Below are 26836 nucleotides of genomic sequence, written 5' to 3'. Positions count from 1 at the left end.
TTGCAGGATGGCATACATCCACAGTGCCTCTAAAGCAGTATGTCTTATACCCTCAATCAGGGGCAGAACTACCAGTGGTGCAGCAAGTGCATTGCACCAGGGCCCCTGGGGACCGACCCCATTCACACCACACTGTATCATGTACCCTCATTATTGTACAGCCATACAGTACACAGCAGAATGAACCCACCCACTGATGTCACAGCCAGTCACACTGCAAAGCTTCTGATAGGGTGTACCAAACAGGGAGATCTTGTTGCATGCCATCAGAAGCATCGCTAAGTGACTGGTTGTGAGGTTGGTGGGCGGGTTCCCGCTTCTGTGTACTGCATGGCTGTACAATAATGAAGTTACATGATGCGACAAGTAATGTGTTGAGATTGGGGGCGCTCCTATTATCGCCCCATAATATCTTCTCTGTATTGCATTCTGTTATAATGTGTCTGTGAGGAAAGAAAAACCACCAGTAATATCCCCTGGATGGTGCCACCTGACAGTGTCTATCCCCGAAGCATGGTCTCCATCTACTCTGCCCACCAGTGTTCTCCATAGAAAATGCCAGCTGGGTGTCATCAAGATATAGCCGGGTGGCTTTGCAATAACGAAATGTTGAAATTCTGATGTTCTGATGTTAAACTCAGGTTTAACATTTTAAATGATAATTTCTCTAATTTAAAGGACAAATTGTCTGCAGCTTTTTCATACACAGGTTTAAATTTGATTTAGAGTCCAAAATCCTCTTTCAAATTCAGTGGTTCTTATAGGTATAGTCAGTCCAATAGCAGCTAGTTTTGTTAAATTTGGAAAAGATCCTTTGAGCTCAGTTGTTGTTTAAAATGTATGCAAATTTAATGCATCTGTCCCTTCTAGTTTACTATTTTGATAGTTTAAGAGTGCAGGACTTTCATTTTTAGAATAATGTTTGTTATTAATTATTTAAATTCTTACTCATAGGTAATAGCTGGCTGAACATAGATATCATTTTTAAGAGTGGCCCAGATATTGGGAACTTGCTTTTTGGACTTGAATATCTTTTTAACAGTGACCCAGGTACTGTACAGTTGCTTTTTAAACACAAATAACTTTTCTAAGAGTGGATTAGAAAATGCAAACTTGCTTTTTGGACACAAATACAAGAGTAGCCCAAGTATTGCACAGTTGCTTCTTTTCTCAGAGTGGCCCGGATACTGCCCCACTTCCTCCCTGGACACAAATTGTTAAAACTATTTCCCGGTGAATATAGGATATCGGCAAGACAATCAGAAATTATATTTTCAGATTAAAAATATGCTAATTTATCAAATTAAATAAAGCACAATGTAAATTTATATTTTATTTATTTTGAAGATAGTGTTTCCCTAAGTTATTCAGCAAATGGATATTTTTTTCAATAATTTCAAGACAGTCTGTATGCACATTATCACTGGACCCTGGCTGTCAAATAACAGTCTAAAGGTGCCTGTCCACTAGAAGACATTATGACATTGTAATCATGCAGTCGTTTGTCAGTCTGTGATGTGCCTACACTGAACGAGCAATCAATCATCTGCAAACATGCTGAACCTGACGTTATCGTCAGGTTGACCAGCATGTTTGCACGATGATAGATGTCTAAAAGACCAATTTTTTAAACAATCTGCAAACGATTTTCAAACGATTATTTATCGATTATCAAATGATTATCGAATGATATCGATATTGTTATCATTCAGTCAGTCATTTTAATCATCTAGTGGATAGGCACCTTAAGGGCCAAATATAATAGCCTATGAAATGTGTGCAGTGGCAAGATTTCGGTGATGCAGGTGTTAGATTTAAAGCCGTTTTTTTTTTTTATGTTAAGGCCGGTTTTGCCTAAGGTTGACAGCAATTGATTTGGTTCCTGTGCTATCAAAACTTGTAAGGGAAGGAAAATAAAGAGTGATGTTTTGATGACACAGAAGAGTGTTGAGAAGACCTAGGCTAGGGGGTATATTTACTAAAGTGAGAGTTTGTAGAAGTGGAGATGTTGCCCATAGCAACCAATCAGATTCTAGCTATTATATTCTAGAAGGTGCTAGTTAAATGTTAAGTAGAATCTGATTGGTTGCTATGGGCAACATCTCCACTTCTAAAAACTCTCACTTTAGTAAATACACCCCTAGGCCTCCAAGGCACATTAGCTCCAATATAATATAGAAATAATGGCAGCTGACGCACCAGTTCTGATTAAATCCAGTTTGCACTTAATAGTGAGACCAACAGTTGATCCTTTGATACTTACTGGTCTCCTCTGGTTAAAATAAAATAATAATAAAACAAAATAAAAAAATAATATATATATATATATATATATATGTATATATATATATACATACAGTATATTTATATATGTGTATAAAAATGGTAATATAAATAACATTTCAAATATTTGTTTGCATTAAATAAGCATTATTAAAACAAAATTTGTAAGAACAAACACTGAAATAATACTTTTTGTGTAGCACATTTTGCTTAAGTGTCACACATTCACACATGTGCATGTTACCAACCTTAGCCTCAAACACCCACAATGATGCCTGCCCACCCCTCACCTTGTGCTCCCATTTATACATTGTTGTACTGATTCCTCCTGTATTTCCATTCCTGGCCTATAACTATATTACACCTGTTCTCCAGGTCACATATTTAATATTCCTATCATTGGAAAACTTAGCCAATTACATTTTGAGGATAATTTTTTTATTACACTAATTATGTGGATGTAACTATGGAAAGAATGATAGTGTTTTCCTCTTGTTTTCTTGGTTGTACTCTGCTTATGTAATATACAATAAATAAAATGTTTGTTAGAAATATGCTATAGAAAAAAGAAACTCATTTGTCCATTTTATAAAACTTACCTGGGTACACAAGAATATAATCAGAGATGAGAGGGTTGGTTGAGGTTTGGTTCAGATCTGAAAATAGAATCTTATTGGCTACCGGCTCTCACATGTTTTGAATAACCAATAAGATAAATCCAAACTTGCGGTAATTTGGCAAAAAGAACCGAGTAGAACCGAACCACTCATCTCTAAATATAATACCTATTTCTTCCCAAACAAAGAGCATTTACTATCTAGGATAGATAGATAGATAGATAGATAGATAGATAGATAGATAGATAGATAGATAGATAGATAGATAGATAGATAGATAGATAGACAGACACACATACTGTACACATGTACATGTCTAGTTATGATATGGTAATGGACATATGTCAGTCACGTTTTGGTGGAAGTGCATTTGTCTTTGAGAAGGCAGTCTGGATATTAATTACATTTACGAACATTTTTATTGTCAGAGCACATTACTTGTAAAATAATCATGTGGTGTATTTATGAAAACACAACACTAAAATGCAGCCACCTTAATATAGAAACATGAGCCAAGCAAAATATCAAGTTCCTATACCAACTTTCTACTACATTTGTTATTTATTTTATTAATGAAGTTTAATAAAGTTGTACTTATTATAAAGAATTACAATACAATCAAACACAACTCAAACACTACTATTTTTAAAACTAAAGATTTTAAATATACTATTATTATAAATGAATGTAATATGATAAAGACATGTGTAAGTTCAACTGAATTTTCTATTTCATAAATGCAAGCTGTGAGAGCTGTCATAGACAGTAAATACACCACCTCACAAACCGTCATAGAAAATAAATGTTGTTTACCTTACATTGCTGCAGGCCTCCCAACTATAAATGCAATGTGAAATACAAGATAAAAGTGTTCTCATCAAACAAGCATAGGTTTCAATATCTGTGATTACCTTATTTATTCTCTTACTTAGAAATAAGTGCTTTAATAAGTCCCCAGGACATTTACTAAGTACAGTGGTATAAAACAGATTTGTTTTACTGTATTACTCATTGTAACAGCTTTGAGGCTACTTTATGAAAATGTCATACATTTATTCATTTAATCTAATATTTTGACTTTGGAAACAATACAAAAATAGATTCTATAGTTACATAAAACATCGCTGCAAATAATAACTACAAATAGTTTCTTAATGAGTCAATATACCGGTAGATATACTAGCAGCCAATATCTCATTGACGGGCTTTAAAGGCCTACAATAATCTTTAGGGCTTGTAAGTATACCAAATAAATAGTTTTGGTGTAAAGTACAATATATTTGAATTATCTAATACAATTTCAGAAAAATAATTATCAAAAAATATTTTTAATGCATATCATTTAATACATTTTTTTCGTTATTGAGAAAATTGACTTCCTTTATGTTAAATGCTAATTTCTTCCAGTTAATTGAATAGATATTGTGTACAAACTGTTACATTAAATAAATAACTTAAAAAAGGAATGTAGACTTTGTATGACATATAATATTCTAAAATATAGTTTATAAATATTAATCATCATAAATATTATTTTAAAATAAATACTATTATAATCAACATCAGTGACACAACTATAAATTTTGCAATTAATAGAAATACATTTTAATAGCAAATTTTATAATTTTTAAACTTTATAAATAAGAGGTATTGAACTTACATACAGTAAGGATGAGTACTGGTATCTCCAGCTGTAGGCACCACTGCAAGTTTGAAAGTCTAATTAAGCCTGATGTCTTTCTCCTGGCTATTTATCAGTCTCTGTGCATATACTCAGGCTCCAGACGTTCTGCAGAGCCCACAGCTACATCAGCCCTCTCTATAATCTCACACACCAACTTCCCACACAGCCCTCCCTCAGGGTCACTGTAAGGGCAGCGAAACAGACATAAATCAAATAATAAGTGGATCGTTGGGGACAGAGGCTACAGGGACCCAAGCGTCACACATTCCCATATTCCCTTTGCTTAGAATGAAGAAATAGCTATGGTCTTTTACCCAATTCTTGCAAAAGCTTAACCCACATACCAAAAAATGTTACAACTTTGATGGCAGCAAAGTGGTTAAAATAGTAGCAGTTGGCAGGTCTACAAAATTTCAGAGTGCGTGTGTATGTACAGTATATATATATATATATATATATATAGATACAATATGTACCGTATATTTTACTGTAACTACGTTTGATTCTGCTCATGTAACTCTTAAGGTATTGCTCTATATGCTAATGCTTTCACACTTGGACTGCAGAGTAGGCTGCCCTATCTTTTAATTTTAATCACTTAGTTTTTATGGCAACAGGTCGTGCCAGTGACATCATCTGTGAGCGTTTCATTGCCAGACCTGGAACAGGTTATTACGGGTTTTTTTTATTAAGTTTTCTCCAGCCAGTGAAACACATGCATGCATGTTCATGATTATCTATATTATGATTCTGCAAAGTTTGTCCTGTATCCAACATGCATGTGAGTATGAGCCGGGGTGCTCGTCCCAATGGCTCCCACTATCAGAGAGGCTGACAGACCTAGCCCAGGTGGAGGTGGAGGACCTGGCCAGCCTCCGGGAATGGGGTCAATTTGGATGTGGGGGTTGTTACCAAGCTTGGGGTTGGAGCAGCATATAAAGGGGGGCAGTGCCAGGTGGAGCAGGGATGGAGCAGAGCTGGGCAGACTGAGGTGACCCAGCATATACATGGTCCCTTTATTAGCCAAATCAATAAAGCAAGAGAGTAGACTAAAAGACTAGAATTTACTAAATCAAGGTTCTCTATTTCCAACAGGCAACACTACATTAGCTCCATGAAGCCAAAATAAATACCTTTTTTCTTAACTATGCAAATGTACTATGCGTTAACAAATACAAAAAGCAACTATTAGCTGGGACTCTAATGAAGAAAAGAATCCTTGAATAAATCCTTTGGATAAAGAATCCACAAGTCCAGTTACTCATTCTTTTAGAGGACCTCATTATAGCTTTCCTAAAATACTGTATAGCCATATACATTGTCCTACCTAGTGCGGGGCGAGCAGGGAACGTGCCCTGGGCACCGTGGCAGGCCAGCAGTGGGGAGGGGGGGGCGCTGCTGGCCAGGGCAGAGTATCCAGAAGTTTCCGTTATAGAAGAAACATCCATCGGCAATGTAGCTTCCTGGTCTGTGAGTCCTGGAATCTCCTCTCTGCGCCTGATCACATCTCCTCCCCTTTAGTCATATTCACATTTCAAAATACAGTCATAGTTGGGACTCAAACCTGTCACTTCATGTTTTGCAGTCAAACAGCTTACCAATGAAGCCATCTACTATTACAAGGGATGACTGCGAATTCTAACTATATGAAGCTACTTTCTTCACATTCTTATTAATCTAAAATGCTGACATACTGGGCCTGATTCAGAGCAGGACGCTATTTGCAGACGGTCGTTCTGAAAAAGGGGCCGGATATTTAAATTAAGCGCTCGCTCTTTGCGGTCTGTTGATGCCTCTATGTCTGAACGGGCGAACGAAACATGCGCTCGCTATTTTGAAAAAACGCCCCCTGGCCGCTCGCATCATACGTCATCTCCGCTATTTATTAGATTAATCGAGTACATCGAATGGTGTATGAACTGCTCGCTATTCTTGTGGTAGCATTTTCCTACCGCAATCATGCGAGCAGTTCAGGCTAAAAGACAACCAAGTGACGTGGTCGTTGACGCTGCTTTGTTGATTATGCACTCCCATTAAACGCCCGTTTTGACCGTTTGGCACGCCTGCGTTTGGATCTCCACTCCCCGTTTTCAAGCACCTTCCCCTGTTACCACCCACAAACGCCTCATTCTGTCACTCATATTAGCGGGCATTCGCTATTTTGCGAGTACACAATTTCCGACCGCACTGACTGGTTGGCGCATGCGCATTACAACCCATTCGTATGTGCAGATGTGCGAACATCGCTCAGAACGAACGAGCGGCCGCTTACGAGCGGCTCTGAATCAGGTCCTCTGTACCTAGGATTCAAACTTAGCACCTCATACTTTGCAGTCAGTCATCCTACCAATGGAACCATCTGCTACTACAGTGAAAACCTGTGAATTCTAACCACCAAGCTACTTCACATTATCCTTAATTTAAAATAAAGCCATACCTAGAATTCAAACTTAGCACCTCATACTTTGCAGTCAGCAGTGAAAGCTACTTCACATTCTCCTTAATTTAAAATACAGTTATACCTGGGATTCAAAATGGAATGGAAAGGAATGTTCCCAGATTAACGAGAAACGGTGGCGTTTTTTGGTGCACACAGTTGGGGGGGCGCCATTTTTCATCGTGCCCTAGGCGCTAAAGACCCTAGTGATGCCTTTGGCCATATATAATCTTAAAGATCCAGTTACAACTGATTTAACTTTTATCACTATTTCCCAATTAACAGCTGAATTGGAGAACTACATGCAAAACCCAAAATGCTTAATGAGACTGATTCAGAGTTGGGAGCAAAGCAAAAAAAAGGAGTAGCTTTGCACCTGGGCATCATGTTTTTGCTTTGCTCCCAATTCTGAAACGGCCCATTTGTATTTACAATATTTACTTCAAAATGTTTGCTGATCTGCTTGTTAGGAATGTAGGGAGGAAGGGTATGCCACTGCGAACGACTGTGGTTTGGCTCCACATGGATCATTCTGATTGGCTGTAGCTATTGCTGCCCATTATAGAAATACTGTGCACTGTTTGACAGTTTCCTTGTTCATTTGCACTGGATTTACCTGGCCTGTTTTGAACCATTTAGATTTCTGACCAACCTGACCTTTGCCTGGATTGTGGATCATGTCCTGACGTCTGCCTAGACCCTGACTATTCTGTTATTTGCCTCCCGACCTGATTTTTTCCTGGACTCAGACTATTCTTACTAGACACTTGCCCTGTGGGTTTGTCCTTTAGCCAGAGTTTGAATCTTCATTATTGTTCAGTGTGCAAATCCTTCAGTGCATGGTTTCTGTATCTACACTTAGACCAGGATCATATCAGTTACTGACATACTGTAGTGGACCTGATTCTGAATTTGACAAGTTTATGATAACTTATACTAGCCACATGCTGGGTGCAAAAAATCTGGCTCATAGACATGTCCCACCTTCATCCACATGCTATGATCAAGCAAGTAAGTTGGCCTTCGTGCCCATGACATTCCAATGACACTCCCACTAGACAGAAGAGTTCTGTTTAATCACATGGTCGCCACCCCGTCACCTCCCACACCGGATAGTGTGGTCTGTCCATAGACAGATTTCTCCATATGTACAAGTGATATCACATTCAGCCCCAGTGCCTCCAAAAATTATTTGCACTGGCACTTTCCTAAGAATAAGCCTCCAATGCAAAACCTTGGGGGCTAATAAATACCATTGAACACATTCAGCTCTCTGACAAAAGGAACTATTAATGAGGAGCATCACTATTAATCTGGTTCAAAAGGCTTATTCTAGGAGGCTAGTGTTTGGCATCACACTCCCTATTCCCTATTGTCCCTATTTTCATCAACACCTTTGATGAGGAACATACTTTATACACCTTGGCTCTTGCATACATTTTGGTGATTCTCAAGAGTGGTAAGGACACTGGGCCTGATTCAGACCCGCTCGCGAGCGCTGAGCGCTCGCAAGCGGGTCAATGTTGCCCAAGTGTGCATGCGCACGACGGAGACGGCTCCGTCGCGCGCATGCGCGAGACCCGAACAATGACGGCCAAGCCATTGTTATGGGTCTCGCACCAAAGGGGGCGTGCTGTCGATGGTAATTGACAGCACGCCCCCTTTGGTGGGCGTGCTGGGGGCGTGGCTGCCCAGACGGAGGCATTCCCATGGGAACGCCTACCGTCTGGGGCCGGCCCCACTGACATCACTAGTGATGTCAGTGGGAGTGCTTTTGGCTCTGATAGAGCCAGGGCTTGCGGCAGCGAGACCCTAAAGCAAGGGTCTCGTCACAAGCCCGATGGTCGCGATGGTCTTGACCATCGCGACCATCATTGTGGCTGCTCGCTATAGCTGTGGGTGGTCACCCACAGCTATGCGAGCGGCCAGGAGGCCACTCCAAAAAGTAGCAGGGACGGTCCTGATTCAGAGTGAGCGCTCTGTCAGAGCGTCCGGCTCTGAATCAGGGCCACTGTCTTATGCTAAAGCTACAATTTTATGAACATATTTATTAGTTATTGGGGTTTAGACTATTACAATTTGCGATGTGTAAAAGTAAAGTGATTGCTAATGCAATGGACAGTCATAAAACATAAGGGCCTGATTTAGGTTGGTTCGCAAGGCTACATTCGCACACTCCCGCTTGCTGCGAAAATATGCTAATGAATGCAATTGCATGGCAACCACAGCACTATACCAAGACGCCCACCACTGTATAAAGCCGCCCGCTTCCCATGACATGCATCCGCAAGTCAGCAAAAACATCGGTAACATCGAGTAACATCGAACCCATACACACAGTTGTGGTGACTATGACCTGCAGCACAAACTGCTAGACTTCCTGTCGCCAACTAGATCTCTGGCTACGTATACAATTGCAGGGGCTTAATTATGCAAGCCCCTGTAACAGAGTTCAAATGCACAGGCACGCCTGCGTTCGCCCGACTACCCCCCTCTCCACCCCCAAACGGTCACTTCCTGTCAATCACTGTGTAATGGTATTGTTTGCTTACTGAGATCGCAGCGGTAGGATCACGCAGGTGCAAACGCAGCCTTGCAAAATAACCTGAATCAGGCCCATAGTACATTATTTATCCATGTATACTCATTTATGTGTATTATTTACGTTGTTTTATTTTCTATACCTCACATTGTTTTATTAACTAAGATATACTATAAATAACATAACACCTGACGTTATCTAAATTCCTGATCTCTAAATTTATATGCGGGGGAATGGTGGCTAGTACTGGGAATAGAAGCAGCTGTTTACATGAGCATATATATATACTACTACTACAACTGCTGCTACTTCTACTACTAATACTTCTACTACTACTGCAATTACTTCTACTACTACTATTACTACTACTACTTTTGCTACTACTCCTGCAGCTGCTGCTTCTATTACTACTTTTACTACTACAACTGCTTCTACTACTATTACTACTACTACTTCTACTGCTGCTACTACTTCTACTACTTTTACTTCTACTACTGCTATTACTACTTGTACTACTACTATGACTACTACATATACTACTACTTCTAGTACTACTGCTATTACTACTACTACTACATCTACTACTATTCCTGCTACTTCTACTAATAATACTTCTACTACTACTACTACTACTGCTACTATTACAACAACTACTATTACTACTACTACTGCTACTACTTCTTACAGCTTTAATTGTGAACTATTAGGCACCTTATTGACCACTACTGGAACCTAATGAGAACCTTCAAATGGATTACTGGCAAATAATAAGTGTATTAATGGGTATTATTATGCCTGCTAATGGGTATATAGTTGTGAATTACTTTTACTGGTGAGAATCTTAGTTGCCATTCATTTTATTTATGAGCAGCTTATTGTGAAGTGCCCCTATTAATGGAAAACCTATTGGGAATACTGGAAATCATTTTAAGGATTAGTTGTATTAATGCTATAAGCATTATTTAGAATATTGCTGCTATTATTCATAGCCATCTTGTTGCTAGTGGGGTGCGCTACTGCACAGACTCCATCCTTAAAGTACCTCCAGGTAGGATTTATTCCCTGATTCAAGATGACCACTAAGGTCAGTACTGCGCATGTGTGGCACCATCTTGTTTCCCCATGAGAGAGTGGCACAGTGGGAGATGGACGTCTCCTACTTAGCTCTGAGAGATGTGTTAATCTGCAATTACTGCTGTTCCAGCATCCTACACTGCTACCCACAAGCTGTATACTGTCACCGGCTGGTGATCTGTATCACATCTGCTCCATCCAAACCAGTGTATCAGAGTGAGTATGTCTCCCTATATTTGAAAACTATCAAATATATGCCACAATCTTTCATGGCATGTTTCACTGGTTACAAGAAGTGAGTGGACATAGACACAGCATTAACTAGCGACATAGCAGTGCAATTCCTGCCCTGTGTGCCCTCTCTATCTCTACTGTACAATTTATGTTGGCCCTCCGGGACCAGATGGACAAAAGACTGTGGGCCTGATTCAGAGCCGGTCGCTATTTGCGCTCGCTCGTCCAGAAAATAGGGGTGGCTATTCAAATGAACCGTTCGCTTTTTGCGGTCTGTTCACGCCTCTAGGTCTGAACGAGCGAACAAAACTTGCGGTCGTTTTTTGGGAAACTACGCCCCCTGTCCGCTCGCATCCTACGTCATGTCCGCTATTTATTAGATTAATCGAGTACATCGAACAGGGTATGAGCTGCTCGCTATTCTTGTGGTTAGTTTTTGCTACCACAATTTTGCGAGCAGTTCTGGCTAAAAAATAACCCAGTGACGTGGTCAATGACGCTGCTGTTTTAATTATGCACACCCATAAAACGCCCGTTTTGACCTTTATGCACGCCTGCGATCGGATCCCCACTCCCCGTTTTCAAGCACCTTCCGCTGTTAACACCCACATACGCCTCATCCTGTCACTCAAATTATCAGGCATTCGCTATTTTGCGAGCACATGAATTTCGGCCGCACTGACTGGTTCACGCATGCGTATAACGATCCGTACGCATGCGCAGTTGGGCAAACATCGCTCGGAGCGAACGAGCTGCCGCTTACGAGTGGCTCTGAATCAGGCCCTGTATCCATCCCCCCTGATCCATCTTTGGCACCATCCACACTTTCCATTAGGGTTTAAGACTGCTTATGTCTATGGATTTTTCTTCAAGGTCCTTCCCAAACATATGTGAACATTTTAATACATCTCTTGCAATTCAATTCCATTATATCCAGTTGAAGCACTTTAGTCAAGCTCAATGTAAAATACCCAAATTGCGTCAACCTACCTCATGAAAGGAAAAGGTTATATAAACCGGGCAGCACCGATGATTTAATGGTTAGCATTACTGCCTTACAGCACTGAGGTCATGGGTTTGGTTCACACTCCTGCCCTGTGTGGATTTCTTTATTCTCCCAGTGCTTGCGTGACTTTTCCCCGGGTACTCCGGTTTCCTCCCACACTACAAATATATACTGGTAGGTTAATTGACTCCCAACAAAAGTTTACCGTAGTGTGTATGTGTGTGAGCATGTGGTAAGGAATATAGGGGTCTATTTAACAAGTGAAAAGTATGGAGAAGTGGAGCAGTTGCCAATAGCAACCAATCAGCTCCTACCTATTATTTTATAGACTGTACTTGATAAATGCTACTTCATATCTGATTGGTTGCTATGGGCAACTTCTTCACTGGTTCACTTCTCCACACTTTTGACTGTTTGATAAATAGACCCCATAGATTGTAAGCTCACTGGGACAGGGATTGATGTGAATGGCCAAATATTCTCTGTAAAGCACTGCAGAATATGTGTGTGCTATATAAATAACTGGTAATAATTAAATAGAATCATTGGGATAAATGATCCATCTCCATTCTATATGCTACAGTTGTGTCCCTAGCCTTCTCTTCTGTGGAATCATTTGAGATGGCTTGGGAGCAGGATTAGGTGTTAAATGTTAAGTAGAATCTGATTGGTTGCTATGGGCAACATCACTTTTAAAACTCACTTCTAAAAACTCTCACTTTAGTAACTTTATCCCTTAGTCCCTGCCAAGATACAGCCCATTTACCCACATGCATCTGACCTGTCCTGGAGAGGCTCTGGTTTGAGGGGCATTAACATTCATATCTAGGGGGAAATGCACTAAGCCTTGGAGAGAGATAAAGTGGAGAGTGATAAAGTACCAACTAATCAGCTCCTGACAGTTTACAGGCTGTGTTTGAAAAATTACAGTTGGGAGCTGATTCATTGGTACTTTATCACTCTCCACTTTATCACTCTCCAAGCTTTGTGCATCTCCCTCCTGGGGAGAATGCCCAATTATGTTGAAAATTTGGGACAATGTTATGGCCCATATTAACCAAATCCTGGTATTCAGATATCCAAGGATCTCCTGATGTTACTGTTGGGCAGACTTGTTAAATTGCTCACTAAACCAGCAGACAAGCTTGTTTGACATACCTACAATGCAGCAACATTGATGGAAGAACCCCAACCCATCCTCCATGACTGCTGTCCTCAATAAACTTTGGTATTTGCCATCCACGGAGGACTTTACTTGCCTCTTGCACAATACAGGTGAGGCCTTAAGAAGGGTATGGCATCCTTGGCATCTTTATAATGGTAGCTCTCCACAAAGTAACATTTAACCGTGTCTACACACTCTCAGCTCCTCTAATTACACCTCACATGTAACACGCTTTCATTTCTTGACAGTACTTACTTAGTATGTTTTCACTCAGAACCAGCTGCTGCCAGTGTTACCCTCCCTGTCTTTTCCTTTTCCATGTTCACCTATTTGTTAGTACTTCTTTTGTTTTTACTAGCTTAAGGCTAATTCACAGAGAGACTCTGGGCCTCATTCAGAGGCGGTCGGAGGATGCAAGCGGTCGCTCAGAAACTGGGCGGCCGCTTGCATCCTGACTGGCCGCCTCTGTTTCGGTTGTTAGGCTGTGGGTTAACACCCACAGCTCTAACGACCGCTCCGGTGATGGTCGCGATGGTCAGAGACCATCGCGACCATCGGGGCTTACGACGAGACCCTAGGGTAGGGTCTCCCTTGTCATAAGCCCCGGAGAGCTTCTGGCTCTGTCTGAGCCGGAAGCTCTCCACTGACATCACTAGTGATGTCAGTGGGCTGCCACCCCCCCGGCCCGCCATCCAAACGGGGCGAGCTGTCAATCAACATCGACAGCTCGCCCCCTTTGGATCGAGACCCGCTACGACCGGCGCTAATAGGTTACAGTCTGTGTTACCAGATTTATTAACAACTCATCAGATGGGCTTTGTACGAGGCAGACATTCGGTGAGGGCAATACGAATGGCTATAGTTGCAGTGATAGCACAATATCAAACACACAAGGCGTTTGACACAGTGTCGTGGTCACATCTTTTTTCAGTTCTAGAAAGACGTAATTTTGCTCCAACATTTATTCTTCTAATCCAATATTTTTATTCACAATTGATGACAACACTTCTGGTGAATGGGACTCGTGGCGACCCACTACAGATATATAGGGGGACACGTCAGGGATGCCTGATGTCCCCCCTCCTGTTCAATTTATCTATTGACCCGCTATTTTGTTTACTTCAGACATGACCTGAATTTAAAGGGATTAGGATAGGTGGGGCAGACGTACTGTTATACATTTCTAACCCCAGGGATACTCAGGAGTTGATTTTGGACAGGTTGGGGGATTTTGGAGCCATTTCAGGTTATACGGTCAATTTATCCAAATCCATTGGCCTTTATTTGAATCCACACATTCACACACCACATTGGAGTTATCATTTGCCTGTCACCTGGGCCAAATCTACTATTGAATATTTGGGAGTTCACCTTCCAAAAAGGCCGTCGGAGCTATACAGTCTTAATATATCTAAAGCTATTTCACAAATATCTAGAGAATTAGAGGGATGGGGTCATTTCTTGCTATCCTATAAGGGTCGAGCAAGCTTGATTAAAATGGGTTAGGTTCCCTAGGTTACTATACTTAATTCAATCACTTCCAATATTATTCTATCAGAGGGACATACAATTTTTAAATTCATTATTTCGTAAATTTATATGGGGGGCAAAAAGACCACGGATTAAGTTACAACAAACCAAACAAAACGGGGGGATTAATTTTCCAAATATACTGCACTATAACCACGCAGCCATACTGAGATACCTAAAGGATTGGCTACATGGACAGAATATGTATGTATGCGAATACTTCGCTTGAACAACACTTTGTTTGTTGATGGGATTTTTCCATCAACATGATGCAGAAGTTTTGTCACAAATTCGGGAAAATCCATTACTATGGTCTACACGTAAAGTATGGCACATTCTAAGACATAAATTAAATACAAACTCACACAAATCCATTTTTTCTTCCTTTTTGGGAAACCCAGATTTCCAACATGGTCAGGCATCCTTCCCTTTCACAAAATTATATAGAGCGGGTCTGACAACGATTAATGTTTAATTGGATACACAGGCCAAACATCCTTTATCCTATTCCCAAACAATAGAGAAATTCCCTACATTCCGATTTTACCCACTCGCTTATATGCAAACAAAATATTATATTTGCGCAAGCACTACGTGGTTTTCTTGTGTTTATTGGGACAACCCATTGGACCAGTTACTTCTATCTTCCCCAGTATCTAGTCATGCTCTATCCACTTATTACTCTCTACTGAGAACACAAATTGACCATGCCCAAATATGCACCGGTATGAGCAAATGGACAATAGATATCCCCTCTCTTGTGAGATTTTAAATAAAATGATAGTCACCTCTAGGAAAATACTTCCCGCAGCGCAATACCAAGAGATGTTTCTGAACTTATTTCACAGGGCATACTTTTCTCCCCACAGACAATTTAGGGCAGGAATGGTGACATCGCCCTCATGCCCTCGATTTCATACTCCATTAGCTGATTCATATAATTATTTTTGGAAATATCCTCTCCTCAGAATATTCTGGTTACAAGTGTGTAAATACGCTTTAGACCATTTGGTGAATTATCTGCCTTTTACTAATAAATGGGCATTGTTTGGGCTATTACCCGAGGGTCAAAGAGTCACTAAGGCTGCAAAAAATTATTACTAATAATTAGTGCGGTAGCACGTAAAGCTATTTTGCAAGCCTGGATAAGTATTTCCCCCCCTACCTTAAAATTATTAAAGGAGAAACTCTTCTATGTGTTTAATATGGAATGCATAGACACCACATTAGAGAGGGAATTCCGAGTCTCTAAATTCTTCGACACATGGGAGAGTTACATCTCAAGCCTGCCTATCACAATTCGAAAGCATATCCATGCATTATTTAGGAATACTCAATGGTATAATCTTCGTGAAATATCTAATGATCCTCCAATCAATTTGGAATCTCCATAACAATCTATAGTAGGGAATATCTGTACATTTTCCCATATAATATATGTTCATGGATATATAAATATCGGAATAGAGATATATTTCTATGTCTATTGTTTTATTTTTGAGGGGGGTGTGCTGGGTTCTCAGTCTCGTCTCACGACTTCTACCTCTCATTATCATCAAGATTAAAATTAGGAATATTACTTGGACCACTATCTCAGTTATACCCCTTTCAGACATACAGCAAAAACCTGGGTTTTTGGTCGTGAACGTGCATCAACCCGGGTTTATGCTATATGTGAGCAGAAATGACCCGGGTCGAAGTCCCGGGTCCATGACCCTGCTTTATACTGGGGTTTTTCCCAGGTGCAACCCAGGTAGCCTCTAGTGTGAATGCATCCAGCCCAGGTTTTTAGACCTGGGTTTTTATTATTTTTTGCTTAACTTTTTTATGTGAAAATCTTGTCTTTGCTTAGTCCGCAACTTTCTAGAGGCTATATTCATAATTTTATTATATTGTAATGTAAACATTTATTGGTTTTCAATAAAAAAAAACATTGGAAATAAACAAACTTTGTGGTATTTACTCTAAAAATGCTAATTTTTATATTAGGTCATTACTGTGAACAAAAAAAAATATGTATCCCCTTTAAATCCACATATCAAATTCCAAGGCAGACCCAGGTTTAGTGTGAACGTATATTTCTGCTGAAATTTGGATTAAACTACTGTACCTCAGATTTTCACACAAGTACTAAAAGTAGATAGAGAACCAAATCAAACAAATGAGACCAAAAAATTACACATGCTAATTTTTTTTGAGAAAAATTATCCAATATCACATATCTGTGAGTCGCAAAAGTATGTGAACCTTTAGGCTTAGCAGATATTTTGAAGGTAGAACGTAGAAAGTAGAACGTCAGTGGCGAAAGTCTCGCACTCCAAGTGACTTCCTCACATATAAGTCTATCTACAACTCTTATCGTACTGCTCTGGACACTGCCAAGCAAATATATTTCCAATCTCTAATCTCTGCTCAAGCCTCTAACCCCAAGCGACTTTTTAATACATTTAAACTGCTTCTTACCCCTCCCTCACCCAAGCCACCTGCTACTATCTGTGCACAAGATCTTGCTTCCTATTTCAAGGACAAGATTGATAATATCCGAAATGAAATGTTATTCTCTTCCTCAGCTAGTGACCTACTCAATTCCCTACCTGAACCCTCTGGCACATTCTCTTCATTTGACCCCACAAATGAAGATGAAGTATCTACACTCTTCTCATCCTCCTACTCTATTACCTCTCCTCTAGATCCTATACCCTCACAAATTAGTAAAGCTCTGTCTCCTGTGCTCATCCCAACCCTAACTAAAATCTGTAATCTCTCTCTTTCTACTGGCATCTTTCCATCACTGTTCAAGCATGCAGTGATTACTCCCATTCTGAAAAAACAAAATTCTGACCCTAACACTCTAATTACCGTCCTATCTCCCAGCTCCCATGCCCCTCCAAGCTACTGGAGAGACTTGTCTACACCCGCCTCACACACTTTCTTAACACCCACAACTTATTGGACCCACTTCAGTCTGGCTTCCGTTCCCAGCACTCCACAGAGACAGCACTGACTAAGGTAGTAAATGATTTGATCACTGCCAAGGCTAAAGGCCATTACTCACTTCTAATTCTTCTAGATCTCTCTGCTGCTTTTGACACTGTTGACCACTCTCTTCTCGTACAAACATTACAATCCCTAGGTCTTAAGGACACAGCCCTTTCTTGGTTCTCTTCCTACCTATCTGATCGCTCTTTTTCTGTTCGTTTTTCTGATTCTGCCTCCTCTTCGCTACCTCTATCAGTTGGAGTTCCGCAAGGCTCTGTCTTAGGTCCTTTGCTATTCTCAATCTATACCACCTCTCTTGGCAAACTAATCCGCTCTTTTGGATTTCAGTACCATCTGTATGCGGATGATACTCAAATCTACCTATCCTCTCCAGATTTATCACCATCTGTATTGGTCCGTGTCACTGAATGTATTTCTGCCATTTCATCTTGGATGTCATCTCGCTACCTGAAACTTAATATTTCTAAAACAGAATTAATTATATTTCCACCGGCCAATAACAGTTACCAATCTGATCTCTTTATCACTGTTGATAACTCAACAATCCACCCCACCCCACAAGCTCGCTGCCTTGGTGTCATCCTTGATTCTGAATTGTCCTTTGTTCCCCACATTCAATCTGTCTCAAAATCATGTTACATACATCTAAAAAACATATACAAAATTCGACCATATCTCACACAAGACACTGCAAAAACTCTAATCCATGCACTCATTATTTCCCGCATTGACTATTGCAATAGTCTCCTTACTGGTCTTCCCAAAAACAGGCTATCGCCATTACAATCCATTATGAATGCAGCTGCGAGGCTTATCTTCCTTGCCAAACGTTCATCGTCTGCTGCCCCGCTCTGTCAGTCCCTCCATTGGTTGCCAGTTTTCTACCGTATTCAATACAAAATACTGTTACTTACACATAAGGCCATTAACCGAATTACACCAACATACATCTCTTCACTCATCTCAAAATATCTCCCAACCCGACCTCTCCGCTCAGCACAAGAACTGCGTCTCTCATCCCCACGCATTACTTGCTCCCATTTACGGTTACAGGACTTTCTTCGGGCTGCACCCACTCTATGGAATGCCTTACCACACACAATAAGACTTACCTCTACTCTTCAATCCTTCAAGCGTTCCCTGAAAACTCACCTCTTCAGACAAGCTTATCAGATTCCAGAACCGACCACATAACCTTCATAGCTTCCATGTCTTATCACATCCCCTCTCACAGTCCACACATAACCTCACATATTGTCTTTCTTTCACATACTCCTGACATTTTGCCGACATTCCTGTGTGACTGGATCATGCAGCCCACCAAGAAACTCTGCATTCTGGCCAGACCAAATTGCAATATATATAGCACCTATCCTTGTGTATATCAATGCCTGTTTCCCTATAGATTGTAAGCTTGCAAGCAGGGCCCTCTTACCTCTATGTCTGTCTGTTATTACCCTGTTTTGTTCTATCAATGTTTCCAATTGTAAAGCGCAACGGAATATGCTGCGCTATATAAGAAACTGTTAATAAATAAATAAGGTGAATTAAAGTCAGCTATTTTCAATCTATGGGATGACAATCAGTCTGATGTTCACAACACATGTTTGTGGAAGTGTATCATGCCACGAACAAAGGAGATTTCTGAGGACCTCAGAAGAAGAGTTGTTGATGCTCATCAGGCTGGAAAAGGTTACAAAACCATCTCTAAAGAGTTTGGACTCCACCAATCAACAGTCAGACAGATTGTGTATAAATGGAGGAAATTCCAGACCATTATTATCCTCCCCAGGAGTGTCCGACAAACAAAGATCATGCCAAGACCAAGGCGTCTAATAGTTTGCAAGGTCACAAAGGAACCCAAGGTAACCTCTAAGCCACTGGGGGCTTTCTCACATTAGCTAATGTTAATGTTCATGAGTCCACCATCAGGAGGACACAGAGCAACAATGGTGTGCATGGCAGGATTGCAAGGAGAAAGCCACTGCTCTCCAAAAAGAACATTGCTACCCATCTGCAGTTTGCTAAAGATCACATGGACAAGCCATAAGCTGATTGGAACAATGTTTTATGAACAGATGAGTCCAAAATAGAGCTTTTAGGTTTAAATGAGAAGCGTTATGTTTGGAGAAAGGAGAACACTGCATTCCAGCATAAAAGCCTCATACTATCTGTGAAACACAGTGGTAGTATCATGGTTTGGGCCTGTTTAGCTGCATCTGGCCCAGGACGATTTGCCATCATTGATGGGACAATGAATTATACCAGAATTATAAACATCTGTCCATGAGCTGCATCTCAAAAGAACGTGGGTCATGTAGCAAGACAACGACCTAAAGCACACAAGTAATTTAACCAAAGAATGGTTAAAGAATAAATGTAAAGTTTTGGAATAGCCAAGTCAAAGTCCTGACCTTAATCCAATGGAAATGTTGTGGAAGGACCTGAAGCGAGCAGTTCATGGGAGGAAACCCACCAACATAACAGAGAGTTGAAGCTGGTTTGTATGGAGGAATAGGGTAAAATTCCTCCAAGACGATGTTCAGGAGTAATCAACAATTACCAGAAACGTTTAGAAGCAGTTATTGCTGCATAAGGGGGTCATACCAGATACTAAAAGCAAAGGTTCACACACTCACAGATATGTCATATTGGATCATCTTCTTCAATAAAAAAATTAGCATGTCTAATTTTCTTTGTCTCATTTGTTTGATTTGGTTCTTTATCTACTTTTAGTACTTGTGTGAAAATCTGAGGTAGTTTAGGCCAAATTTCAGCAAAATAAAGAACATTCAGGGTTCACAAACTTTCAAGCACCACTGTATATATACCCTGTATGAGCCCATTCTAAGCCTATATTGTTTATTCATGCATCATCTGCAGTTACTGAGGAAGTTTTAGGCGAAATTTCAGCAGTTGAAATTTTGAAAATTCTGAAGGGTTCACAAACTTTCAAGCACCACTATATGTATAGATATACCAGTCGTGAATCGCACACACCCTCTGCATGAAGAAAGGTTGCCAGGTCAAAACATTAGTACAATACCCACCTTGAAGTAGCTAATAAAAGCATACAGCAGGAGCCCAGCACACCACCATTTGCATGAAAAAGTATCAAAACACATTTATTTCCACATCAGTAAAAGGCCATCCATAAATCCAGATTCAGAATAAGGCAATACTTAACAACTTCATATATTGGAAATGTGTTTGTGAGGCTGTGGATGGTGCTTTTTTTCTTGGGTGGAGCTATGAACAAACAGTACAAAATCATTAAATGAATGTTGTTTCTCCCTATTTGAAAATGTGTATGTCTGTCTACCTACAGATGATTTCTCATACACTATTGCAGTCACACCAAACCCTTCTCGACACGCCAGGTCCTATGCGACTCTGCTCCGAGCGTCTTTTTGGCATCTTTTGTGCCTGAAAATTTAATCGGATGCTTCACGAGACTGTACTGATTAATTTGATATATGACACTTGTATATCTGTATGTGTCTGAGGGGTCTATTTACTAAGCTGTGTTAGGAGACAGAGTGAAAAGTGCCAGCCAATCAGCTTCTAACTGCCATGTCACAGGCTGTGTTTGAAAAATTACAGTTAGGAGCTGATTGGCTGGTACCTGATCACTGTTCACTTGATCTCCATCTGAGGCTTAGTAAATAGACCCCTGAATCTTTAAGTGCTACAATGCAGCTCGGTTGAGCCTTGTATCCAGACTCAGTTGCACACAGATATAAAAGTGTTGCATATCAAATCAGTGCAGTCTCATGAAGAGACTTTTCACCTCATATTGCGTCTAGATGCATTTTTGGGTGAAAAAGATGCTTGTGCAAGCCTAGTCACACAATACCAGGCGGCTCACTCACACCAGATGTTGCATGACGTATTGAGTCCAGGGGCGCTGAGAGGAGGGGGGAGCGGGTACTCTTTACCAGTGCCCACCCCTGATTTGCTACCGGTGCCAAGCAGCCAGAAACATTATATATTTTTTATTTTTTGTAAGGAGGGGGTCTGGCCACACCTCCTCTATTTGGCCACAGCCCCTACCAGTCCCGGTAGAGCTGTCAGCAGTCCTTATTGAGTCTAGGGGGTATATTTACTGAAGTTCAGGTTTTTAGAATTGGAGATGTTGCCCATAGCATCCAATAAGATTCTATTTATCACTTATCTAGTACTGTACCTACTAGATTCTTCTAGTGACTAGAAGATAATAGCTAGAATCTGATTGGTTGCTATGGACAACACCTCCATTTTTAAATACCTCCACTTTAGTAAATATACCACCTAGGTGTATCAGGATACATCTATATGTGAGTTAGGCATCTATTTACTAAGCAGTGTTAGGAGACAGAGTGAAAAGTGATAAGGTGTCAGCCAATCAGCTCCCAACTGTCATTTTTCAAACACAACCTGTGAGATGACAGTTGGGAGCTGATTGGCTGGCACCTTATCACTTTCTTATCACTTTTCACTCTGTCTCCTAACACTGCTTAGTAAAAGACCCCTGAATTATCTAGAAAAGTAACATGACTGTATAGCTGAATATGTTTACATCTATATGTAAAACATTATGCAGACAGTACAATCATGAAGAAAAAGTATCAGTATAAAAGTATTAACACACCCTAGGCTGTGTTGATGTTGTATCTGAACCATGGATAGGGCCGGTTCTAGACCTTGTGGAGCTCAGGGAGAGAGTTCCCTTTGGCACCCCCCCTCCATCCTAAAAAAAAAAAAAACATGCAGCAAAAAAAGAGGTGTTTTTCTGCGCGCATGCTCCCGAAAAGGGGGAGTGGCTTTGTGACTTAATCATTCTAGAGAACACGCCCAGCAGAAAGTGGATGCACTACTGCTCCATCTTCTCTTGCCCTACACCACCAGCATTCTGGGAGACTGGGAGGGATTGGGAACAACAACACAGTTTGTGAATATGGCACTGCCAGAGTTTGTATATCATGCCACAAAGTAGTACTCTGTATACACATTTTGTCACACTGTATTAGTGCCCCTTATAACACATTATGCCACGCAGTAATGCCCCTTACACATTATGCTGCATGTGGTAATGCCCCTTACACATTATGCTTGACGTGGTAATGCCCCTTACACATTATGCCGCACTGTATTAGTGCCCCATGCTGTAATATACATGGTAATGCCCCTTACACATTATGCTGCATACAGTAATGCCCTTTACACATTATGCCGCACATGGTAATGCCCCTTACACATTATGCTGCATACAATAATACCCTTTACACATTATGCCGCACATGGTAATGCCCCTTACACATTATGCCGCACACGGTAATTCCCCTTACACATTATGCTGCATACAGTAATGCCCTTTATAATACATTAATTAATATATAAGAAGCGTGCCATGCTTATTTGATTACATTTTTAAAGACATTACTATGGACATTAAACACTTGTCAAAATCTAGAAAAACAATTACAGGTAACTTATACTTGCTGGCCTCTATTATCACCCAAAACATATTTGCCCATTACCCAGAGGGACAGAGATGGGGCTGCGGGCAGTACTTTGATGCTACAAGTAGAAAACCGTCATCCTTCTCCCACTCTTACAGTAGAAGGACCTAATAGCAGTCATTGTGCATGGCAGCCCCAGCAGAACAAAGAATTAAAAATCCATTACCTGCTCAGCGCTCAGTAACACGCCCCAGTGTGAGCAATGGGACAACAAATGCATAGGAGCATACAGACAGCACTAACACTAGGTGCAAGGCCCTCCCCGTACATGCACTGCCGCCCGTTGTCTCACAGGTCTGCCCCTGCAGGTGGCTATCAGTGGTCCCAATTAGTCTTTGTCAGTGTTCGTACACCCAGCGCTCTGAGCCTCGCCCAGCTGGCCGCCACCTAGTGGAAGCCCGCACTGAGTGACCGAGTAAGGCCGACATGGTAGTGCCCGACGAGTGCAGTGGGATGTCGCTGTGATGTGGTCGAGGCTGCCGGCTGCACCTGGTATTCTGGGACTCCCAGAATGCTGCAGGGGGTGCTGCACTAAGGGAGTTAAGTGGGAGGGAAAGTGGCGGTGCCGTGGTGGTCTCAGGCGGCGGGCAAGCGCGGGCGGACGCCATCTTATTAGACAGCGCCGGCAGGGACACCTTGGCTGTGCCTTTAGACTGCAGCGCCCTGGGCAATAGCCCTCCTTGCCCGCCCCTAGAACCACCACTGATCGTGGACATTGATGTCATGGACCAGCTCACACGGTATTGATCTCGCACCTTCTCCTTGCACTCCTCGGCCATCTTGCACTTGACTTTGCATTGAATGTCAGAAAAACTCTTCCAACAATGGGCCTCAGAGAGCTTGAACTGGTCCACAGCTTTGACAGCCTGCATCTGGGCTTGAATCTGCACCTGGCTCAATGGTGACCTTCCACAATATTTCACACTTTAATTGCATCTCCATAGAAAATGTCCAGGTTGTATAATTTTCTGCACCTTTTAGTTATATAAACCCTATTATAAATGTAGTTCCTGTATGTATGTTTCTTGCAATCATAGCATTGCAGCTCCTGTATACTAATCAGTCTCTGTACTGATACACTTTGCACTGGAAACACTTTGTGCTGGGTCCTGTATGTGCCTAAGATTGCATCTGTGTGCTGCTATAGGTGTCTTAGTAGCTTGGGGCCTGTGTGCTTGAGCCATAACCTGTTCAAAATGCATGTGTACGGGTGTTGTGGTATGACAGAGTAATGTACACCCCAGCAGAATGCCATATCACTACAGACAGTCCAGTTGCTTAACCCGTAAGAAGGTTATTGGAAGATATGTGAAGTACAGTCCTCTATTAACAGCTGGCTTAGCTGTTGTTGACTTGTTCTGTAATTTCACGGTTTCTTACCTGGCCGAACAAATCTGCCACATATGGTCTGAAGCGCTCTTAGAATAGACAGTCAAACTTTCACTGGTAGGGTTTGGAATAAATACAAAACCTATGTAGGATATTAATTTTTACAGAATTAACCCTTCCAATCCAAGAAATAAAGTGGGGGCCCAAAAAGCTACATTGGATGTAATCTTGTGCATCAAAGGAGGCTAGTTAGCACAAAACAGTTGGTCATAGGTCTTAGTAATCTAGATGCCAAGGTACAGAATCACCATTGGTCACGTCATCCGCAAATAATAAGATTTTGTATTGAGAGTGTGTTATCTGAATGCCTTTAATATCTGGGTTATGCCGGATCAATCCAAAGAGCTTAAGCCAAAGGAGACAGGGGACACCTTTGGCGCATCCCATTGATATTAAACATAGGTGAGCTGAGTCCATTGTTAAAACAGAAGAGGTGGGAGTGGAGTATAGGGCCTGGATGGTGTGGAGAAAGCTACCAAAGAGGCCATACGTATATAGCCTATCAAAGGCCTTCTCCACACCCAGGGAAAAAACAACCAAAGGGATTTCTAATTTGTTAATATAGGGGATCAAAATAACAGTTTACACAAGAGCCTGCCATGTAGGTACAAAGCCCATTTGGTCAGGGTCAATGAGGGAAGGCAAATAGCCATTAATTCTAATCGTGAGGACTTTTGCAAACAATGTATTATCTCTGGAGAAGGGTTTGTAGCTGCTGCAATTAGATGGGTCCTTAATTGGGCAAGGGAATCAAATGAGTCAGCAGAACAGGGGTAAAGGCCTTATAATAAGACATGGGAAAACCATCAGGACCAGAAGCTTTAGAGGGCTTTTAAATATTGAGTGTCTCAGAGACTTCTTCCTCTGTAATATCGAGATTCAATTTACAAGTTGAGACCTTATCAAGTTTGGGGAGGCCACATTGATCGAGGTATTGCTGAGTAGCAGCTGATTTAGAGATGGTGGTATGTTCAACAGTATGGAGGTTATAAAGAGATCTGTAGAAATGGTGAAAAGATTTGTTGATAATATTTGGATCATAGCTTAATTGCCCCCGTTTGTCTCTATTAGCCGATAAGGCTTGTAATGGCTGTTTGACTCTTAAATATTTATCCAATAAGGTGTCTGGCTTCGTTTCTTTCTCAAAAAAACATCTGGTTAAGGTAGTGGAGGGATTTTTCAGGCTGTTCTGCTAGGATAGCCTAGATTTCCCCCCTGAGTTCCACAAGCTGCTTATAAATGCATTTAGAGCCTGTCCACTTGTGGCAGAGTTCCATCTGATCTAAACTAGCATAAAGGGAAGACAGTTTCTCAGAGTGTTGCATCTTACGACATGTGGTATGCTTGATAATCGCACTACAGATAACTGATTTTTGCACTTCTCACACTGTGGTAGTTTGAGTGTCAGGATGAAGATTTAAGACTAAGGCGCCTATTCATTAACACTAAATTAACGATTTTAAGGACATTTTCCTTAATTACCTTTTTTTAGTATTCATTAACACACTTAACGCAAGAGATATCACTGATATCGCCTGGTTAAGTCTGTCTGTGTTAATTTCCACACTCCCCATACATTAGTATGAGGATGTAGAAATTAGGCTATTCATCAAATTCTGAAAATGATGTATTTTCTATATTTGATGTTGTTACTATACGCCACTCTCAGGTGGCATACAGCCTCTGTAAGGCTGTAACAGAGGGATATACTTACCTGGTTTCAGCTGGGCAGGTCCTCCTCCGGCTCACTCCATCACTCCTTGGTCCCTTCTCAGGGTCCCTCCTCCGGCTCTGGCTGTCTGGTAACCCCGCTGCCGCATGCTGCTGCTGCCAGGTAGCGCCTCCCCTCTGTTCCCGGCGGTGACACTTGTAAGTGCTCCTTCAATTAACTGTTTATTTACTATAAACAGTTAATTGAAGAAGAACTTACAAGTGTCACTGCAGGGAACAGACAGAGGAGAGACGCTTCCCGGCAGCTGCAGTATGCGGTGGGGAGAACATAGAAAAGTAAAAAAAATAAAAATAAAATAATAATAAGCCTACAGCCCCCTCTGCCTAACCACCCTTGAGCCTCTGAAGCCAGGACAGACCGGGCAGGGGGTCGGGGGTCCGTGCCCACGACTACAGCCGGCTGGGAAGGTGGTGAGTGCGGGAGACATTTGATGGAGGGGGGGTCGGAGCCACCTCCACTGCCGCAGATCCTTCTTTGTATAGTGGAGCAGGCAGCGGGGGAGGGAGCGGGTCCTACAGTTTATGACAGCCTGGACCCGGCCAGGAAATTGGTGAGTGCGGGGGACATAGGATGGAGGGGGGGTCGGAGCCACCACCACTGCCAACAGATCCATCTTTGTACAGTGGAGCGGGCAGCGGGGGA

General features: G+C 41.4%; 1 protein-coding gene across 5 annotated transcripts in view; it reads right to left on the bottom strand.

Moving 5' to 3' along the window:
- LOC148506778 (bile acid receptor-like) overlaps positions 1-26836 on the bottom strand; it is a 180919-nt gene that overhangs the window by 111815 nt on the left and 42268 nt on the right. For 3 of the 5 annotated variants that reach the window (XM_088446292.1, XM_088446295.1, XM_088446293.1), the window contains exon 1: positions 491-527. The exons of the other annotated variants lie outside the window; for them this stretch is intronic. The gene's annotated coding sequence lies outside the window, so the exon portion shown is untranslated. Of the gene's footprint in view, positions 1-490; positions 528-26836 lie in introns of those variants that run through there. 5 annotated transcript variants of the gene reach the window in all.

Source organism: Taudactylus pleione, unplaced genomic scaffold (genome assembly GCF_031769625.1).
Source record: "Taudactylus pleione unplaced genomic scaffold, aTauple2 ptg000396l, whole genome shotgun sequence".
Lineage (NCBI taxonomy): Eukaryota > Metazoa > Chordata > Amphibia > Anura > Myobatrachidae > Taudactylus > Taudactylus pleione.
This window is presented reverse-complemented; position numbering and strand designations above follow the sequence as displayed.